Source organism: Phragmites australis, chromosome 21 (genome assembly GCF_958298935.1).
Source record: "Phragmites australis chromosome 21, lpPhrAust1.1, whole genome shotgun sequence".
NCBI classification, from domain to species: Eukaryota; Viridiplantae; Streptophyta; class Magnoliopsida; order Poales; family Poaceae; genus Phragmites; species Phragmites australis.
The window spans coordinates 24,960,992-24,968,977 of record NC_084941.1 but is presented as its reverse complement, the minus strand read 5'-3'; positions in this window follow the sequence as shown (position 1 = coordinate 24,968,977).

Sequence of the window (7,986 nt, the reverse complement as noted above, 5' to 3'; positions counted from 1 at the left end):
TCGCTGCTCTCTGAATCAACGTCACTCGAGTTGACTTGTTCGAGTGCCGAAAGAACTCGATGCACAACCTTACAGTTGAGAAAACTCTTCTTCTTCTTCTTCTTCTTCTTCTTCTTCTTCTTCTTGTCATTGAATGAGCACTTCTTTTTCTCCTTCTCCTCCTTTGATGTTTTATCTGCAAGGTTAGGATAATTGGAACAAATATGGTTGAGATCACCACATTCATAGCATCTTTGAGGACCTCCACTTCCTATCTTCCTCGTACGCACATTTTACAATGCTTTAGAGAAACGAGTTGAGACTAGTGCTAAATCTTCTTCAGGAATCAACTCAAGCTGATCATCGGTTAGTGAACATATAGAAGATAAAGAAAAGCTTGATGAAGAAGATTCAACTTGAGACATGCTAGGTTGAGAGACCAAAGCAATTGATTTTTTAGCGTTGTTCCTAGCAAAGACATCTAGCTCATGAGTTTTAAATTTAGAATAAAGAACATCTAATGTAAGTGTACTCCTGACACTAGATTCTCTAATATATGTCACCTTCATCTCCCATACCGACATGATTAAAACTCCTAGTAGTTGTCGTGCATTTTCAGCATCAGTATATGCAACATTAACAGCACGTAGATTGCTAAGGATCTTATTAAAGCGAGCAAAGAAGTCATCAAGAGACTCACCGGGCTTCATCTCAAAGTTCATGTATTCTTTCTTATATAAATCTTGACGTACCTCTTTAATGGTAGATGAACATTCATAGCAATCACAGAGTGCTTTTCATACCTCGTACGCCGATTTGAGATGTATCACGCGGTCGAAGTCACTCCTTTCCAAGCCTTGGATGATCAAATTCCTTGCCTTGTTCGCCTCGACGGCCGGCATATTCTACGATGTCACCTCATTATTCTTTGAAACCACGTATGGCTTCTAGACCTTTTCCTAAATTACAAAGCCCTGTGCTTGAGTGTAGGCTGCCATCTTCGCCTTCCAGAACAGAAAATCAACTCCATCGAAAACAACAAGGTTTTGTGGAATACCTATTTGAAGTCATATTTCTAATTACCGATTAAGATCAATTAGAAAAGAATTAAGGCTCCGATACCAATTGTATGATTGAATATGCGCAAAATACCCAATCAGAGGGGGGGTGAATGATTGTGGAAACAAAATTTGAAGATTAATTCATCCAAATCGAAAATCTATTTAAACACGGTATTCCACTCAAAACAGACTATATATACTCTAGTAAAAATGATGTAGAGAAAGATCTGTTAATCTGATTGCCCTCAAATTTGGATAGCTGAAACTAGATTTAAATACGAAACTAACCACACTAGAATTGAGTCAATCGGATATGTGGATCAAAAATTATGCCTAGTCGAAGCTGACTAAATCACACAGAATCGAGTAGATCGAAACCTAGTCGATAAAGAACAAAAGCTACTCGAAATCAAATCAAAACCACTCGAAATTTTCTCAGATCAAACACTACATATTCTAGCAAGGTTCTGGATGGATTGAACCAAGATGAAACTCGATAAAAACTTGAAATTAATCGAAAACGAAAACCAAGCACGCATAATATAAAACAAAGAGGAAATACCGAATCAGCAACTCATCAACTTACGAAACTTAATTTCCATTGCATAGATGAGTTTACAAAATGCCTCTCTAATATGAACAAGGGTTCCCGATCTTCCGAAAGGTTCTGGTAACTCTCGATTTGGTGGAAACGAGACACAAGTCGATCCGGCTTCCGAACAACACGATCCGAAACCCCGCAATCGCAGCACCACGTCTCCTCTGGTTATCAACCGGCATTGCACGGTTGACCTCGCCAAGAAGGCTAAAGTCCTTGCCTGCGAATCGAAGAACACAAGCAAGAACAAGGAAGAATGCAACCAAATTGCAGATGAATGATTAATCTCACGAGTTGGGGTCTCACAAACCGACGAAACAGCGAAACTGTTCTTGACAGAATAATCTAAGCAAAACCCGCCCTAACGAGAGCGGCGGCGGCTGATAATAAGGGTCTAAGGGTCGTCACACCCCCTGGTCACGCCCCCCTAATGGGCTCAACGACGATACACGGCCCAACGGACCAAAAACGGTGACGCAGCACCGGGACAGATTCTGGATGCTGACTTGTTTCGACGTTTCCTGTTGACTCAGAAGGAATTTGGACCTCAAACCAACTCCATTGGTTTCCTTATGAAATTATCTTTCCAACCATATGTGAATCGTCGAAAACGGAGTCCGGATGCGTCCTGGGCGTCCGTTTTACTGCTCGCTGGTCCTGGAGGTCGAGACTGATTCGGACTCGAGTTGGACTAGACCTCCTGCTGTTGTTGGACGTCCTAGCTGCTCCTACACGCCTCCAAGCCTTCCTCTATGTGTCTCCTTGTCCTCTCCATGATTCCTAAGCAACACATAATCATTAGGTAGTAATCTATTCTCAAAATTATATAAAGAGTTGCTTAGGAACGAGCTCACCTCTAAATTTAATTGTCGTGCGCGAGCTCTTGTGATTGGACCTTGAAAGTTTAATGGAGGATCATTGTATGTATCCGAGGGAGTGATGTCCTCATCACTCTCCAAAGCATCCAACAAGGATTTCCACGAAATCCCAAACCCTAGACAGACCTACTCCCTAGATCAAAGTCTAAGTTCTCTGAGTATGTTCTTTTCTTGGTCCTCCTTGACCTGACTGAGACCCTCTCAATATATAGCCCTCCAAACTGTCCTTGGATTGGAAACAATCTGATCGTATCCTACCTGGACATAAACCATAACAAAACACGTCCACCCATAACCGAATCCAACTCGTGCTCAAGTCCGACTCTGACTCTCACTCGATTCTTTATGAGACTAGACTTTCCAACCTGTCAGACTGCAACCTTGCCTAGCCATGTACTCCAATGACTCCATCATTCAAACACATCATCTGGTTTCCCACGACCTCGCGTATGTCTGCACTTCCCGCAACGCACCTAGTTGCACACCTGCAACCTTGTCTTCACGTACATTGTTCTCTAGCTCGAACGTCCAGTATGACATCCTCGATCAATACGACCTCAATTTCTCCTGAACCTAGTCGCCAAACCTTAGTTCCTCCCTGAACTTAGTTCGCCGATCCGTTATCAACCAAGTTCGCCTTCGAGAAACACCTGCACATGAATCAAACCAGTACGAGCACAAGTCCTTCCTGACTTGACTCAAGATCAGATCACGCAACACCACGCAAACTCCAAGCAAAACCATCATGCTAACACAAGCATACCCAACTTCTAATAGCGCGTCCTAATGTCATTATGCTAAATCACTTTGCTCTGCCAATTTCATTATTCAAACCAATTTTTCATCACATAATCTCACATTTGTAATCAACTTGTGCAACTTAATTCGTATTACTACACCCCTCAGTGCCACCAGCAGCCCCCAAGCAACACATGCGGCGTCTATGTTGCCTACCACATGCTGCTCCTCCAAGAGCAATGCCTCAAAGATACCATGATATGTTGATAAAATGAAAATCTATTGCTCACATTTCAATTTCCAACCACAATACAATTTGCTCACATTTTTTTCCTTACTACCAGACCTTCAACCTTCCTAATACCGACATTTGGAAACAGCAGCTATGCGAAGTTCGAGGACGGCTCGCCCTTTTCTTGACGACTCAAGCAATAGACAAGAAAGGGGAGTTCCATAATGTTGTTGGTCTAGACACATGATTTTGTTGTTTATACATTCTAAGTGCTATGGATACTTCATGTGTGTGATGGATATATACTTGATGTTTGTGATGTTTACATGTGCATTTATATTTACATGATGGATTTCTTACTGTATGTGATATCTATTGTATGTGATGTGGATTTGAGACATATGTGATATCTGTTGTATATGATACGGATATATACTTGATGTTTCTGCCTAAGGGCGACCCCCAACAAGAAAATTGGACCTAGGGGGGATGAAATCCACAGACGGTTTTTAGTGAAGAACTGTCTAAGGTCTCTAGTCACAAACGGTTTTTAATGGAAACTGTCTGCAGCATTTACACAGGATGGTGGTCTGTGATGGACGTCACATACGGTTTTAATTTAAAATCGTCTATGGCGTTGAGGCCCATAGACGGCTGCCTCTAAAACCGTCTGAGACACACAGACAGTTTTGTTTCAAAACCGTCTGTGGTATTTAAGCCCACAGACGGTTTTGAAACAAAACCGTTTGTGGAGTTGAGGCCCACAGACGGTGTTCTTGCAAAACCGTCTGTGCCTAGCGCATAGAAGACACACCCTGAAGCATACCTGCAAACGGTTTTTGCTTAAAAACCATCTGTGGCCCGTCATGTTACAGACGGATTTTTCCCCATCTGTGGTATATGGATACCCACAGACACTTTTTTATAGATGGCTCAAAAACCCATCTGTAACAGAGGTTTAAAACTGTCTGTAAGGGGCATTTATGTAGTAGTAGTATTTTTAGGAAACAAAAATAAATAAATAAATGAGCCAGCTGCTACCACCGTGCACCAACATGCTTCACCGCCGCTACCGCACCAGCTCGGCCTTGCTCTGCCCTGCACAAGGAACACGGCGGCACGAAGGCCGCTGCCACATAACACGCTACCATCACTGGTGTCGTCACGGGAGCTGATTCGGCTTCCTCTCAAAATGCAGAACTGATTCAACTGGAGCTATGAACTAATGCAAACTAACTTCAACATCAAACTGATTCGACACTAAAGCAATGAACGAATTCAACTTCAACATCAAACTGATTCCTGGGAGCCATGAAGAATCGATTCACTAGAGCCAAAATTACAAAAACAAAGAACATGTAAGATAGGACAATCTGATTCCCAATTGCGAATTCAATCCAAGGAATAATTATAGCACAACTGTGCAAATCAACACTTTAGGATGATAGCATCTCACAATCAAATGAAAGATAGGAAAAAAAAACAGCACGACACAGTTTCGTGCAACACTTGTATTCAGACTTGAGCAGCACTGGATTCAGACACACCTTGTCACTTACCTGCATCACAAACAAATCAGATAGTAAGCCAACCACGAATTCAGCTGAAGGGGCAATGATTCGAGCACGAAGGCCACAACGCACGCCTCCACTTCCGCATTGAGAGAGAGAGGGGAGCTACGTACCAGAGGGGGAGAGCTCAAAGAGGAAGGCCCCAATGGCGTGGCACAGGAGGAGGGGGCTACCCTGGAGGAGGTGGAGTGCGGCGGCGCGGGAGGAGGGGCCAGTGCGGAGGAGGACGCCATTGTCGGGAGGAGGGGCCGGCGCGGAGGAGGCCACCATCATGTCATGGAGCGGCGACGGTGCTAGAGGAGGGGGTCGGCCTGAAGGAGGTGGAGTGCGGCGACGCAGCACGGGAGGAGGGGCTAGTGCGGAGGGGGCCGGCGTGAGTCGGGAGGAGGGGTAGGCACGGAGGAGGTCACCAAGATCAGGGGGCAGAGAGAGAGAGAGAGAGATGAGTGGATAGTAGTGCGCGTGAGAGAGAGGGAGGGTGTGGATAAGGAAGGCCGGCAGCACTTCGTGATTTTTTTGGCAAGGACGTGATAGTGAGAGTAAAAGCTGAATGGATAAAAATTTCGGGTCCAGCACTAAGTATCACTGCCGGTTCAAAATAACAACCAACAGTAATATTTAAGGATCACTGTCGGTTCTTATTAACAACTGGTAGTGGTGTTATTTTTCTTACGAACTGATAGTAATGAATGGACATATAAAATATATTCTATAATAGTGTCGTCATGAACAAAAGCCGAGGTTTGGCTGCCGAAGCTTGACCTCGCTGCAAGCTCGGGTTGAGCCTGTGTCGGCCTGCTAGCTTAGATATGGGCTTGAGCCCGGCTCCAGTAAGCTAGCTAGCTCGACAACTACACTTGAACGTTAAAGCCTGATGGAAATCCAATCTGACATAAACAACATAAATAGGAAATTTGGTATACTAGCAAGCTTCGAAGATATCTACATATAAGACCCATGCATTATAAATTCTTCCCGCGCTCCATCGCCAACAGCGACGCCACGCCTCCGGCTGATCGGTCCGATCAGTAGTCGTCGGCATTGGCCCAGGCCATGCACTCCTGGTGCATCTGCCCCAGCGTCCGCTGCCTGCTGCTGCTCTCCTCGCCCCAGCTGGCGCCACCGGCATGATGCTGACGAGGCTGCGCCGCCGCCGCAGCATTGGAACCAGCAGCAGCAACAGTTGTTGCGGTGCCGGTGCCGGTGCCATTGCCGCCTTGGTGATTGCCATGGGTCGCCGGCGGAGATGGAGCGCCTGTGAGTTGCTGCACCACGGTGCGGAACTGGGTGGGGTGGACGACGTACACCACCGTGGCCGCGGGGTCCCGGCGTCTCCAGTGCGTCCTCGCGGGCTTGCCGCCGCCGGAAGCTGCATCGGCGGCATGCTTGGTGCTGCTGCTCTCCATCAACAATTGCTGTTGCTAGTTGACTTGGAGGATCTTAATTACTACTCGATTGGAGCTGTAGCTGGAGCTCAGCTAGCTGGCTATCCGATCCGAGAGAGAAGAGAAGAGATGAAGCTAGTGGCGGGTGGGTTATTCGGCGCGCGCGCGGCCATTTATAGGTAAGAAATGGCGACGGCGACCCATGCCATGCCCTCGGTGGTGACATCAGCATGGGCGTCAGTACCATCGTGGCGATTGATTAGCTTCCTCACCCGGTAGCCATCATCAACAGGGAGTCATATAGAGTGTGGGTGGTCAAATAAATAAACCTGCTCCTTCTCCTGCTGCTCCTCGTAGGTCCAGGTGGTACGTGATAGAGTGGAATGACGAATGAGTAACGCATGGACGATTGTTGGACGTCAGCTGATGAGCAACTTGAGACGCCAGGCTATAATGTGGCGCTGCTCGCGTGTCCATGCTTTCAATTTCACATGTGCCACCAACTCAACTCAAACCCGAGCATATGTAAAAAAGAAAAACTATTTTGCGCTTTACTCTATGCGATAATTCCCTTTGCGCTGTCCAAGTTAGAGAAATATATTATTGATTTGAAAAAAAAAATTTGTTTGTCACTGGCCACCAGACTGAATTTTTCATTGTCGTCAAAAACTATAAAAAACAGTTTTTAGATGTAGATGATAATTTATTTACAAAGATATTTAGCCACCCACATCTGGTTAAAGGCATATAAAATGAAAAATTTTCACAAACACAAAAGAGACCGCATGTAAAAATCGATTACTAGAGCCAGTTCTCTTAAGGAATCGCATGTGGTAATTCGTATTTTCACATGTGGTGCTTTAAGCATAGCGCCTCTGGTAGTCATCCCTGGATCAACGTTTTTTGATCCGATAAAACCAAAAAAAAATTTGGCCTGACCAGGCACCCCGTTGTCGTAAGTCACAAGTCACGTGATTTTTTATGCGAAATACGCACGCATGCGGTTCTTGGCACTCAAACTCAGAATCATTCAGCTCACGCGATATGTCATTACCATCCCACCAAATAAGTACTAATGATACTGATAGCATATGTAATCTTTTGATATCTTCTGTCTGAAACTTAAAATAATTATTTGGATATTTAAGGACTTCAAATAAAAAAGTTTTTAACTACAAAGTTGTATATCTTATCGAGGGCTATAATTTTCATATAAAGTTTATTCACACCCGATTTTATATGAAAATGTTATGAATTATGTGGCCCGCCTATGGTAATTATCTTATTACTTGATGCGGTTCACATAAGGAACCGTCTCTAGAAATGACCTTTTACACAGGCGGCTTCTTATGTCATCCATATTTGAAAATCATACCATTACCACATATGGCTGTCATAAGTAGCCGCCTCTAGACATGACCTTTTACACAAGCGGCTTCTTATGTTGCCTGCCTTTGGAAATCAACCATTACCACACACTACGTGAAAAAACACATAGGAGACATAAAGTTAGTGATGGGTCGTAACATGACCCGTCACATATA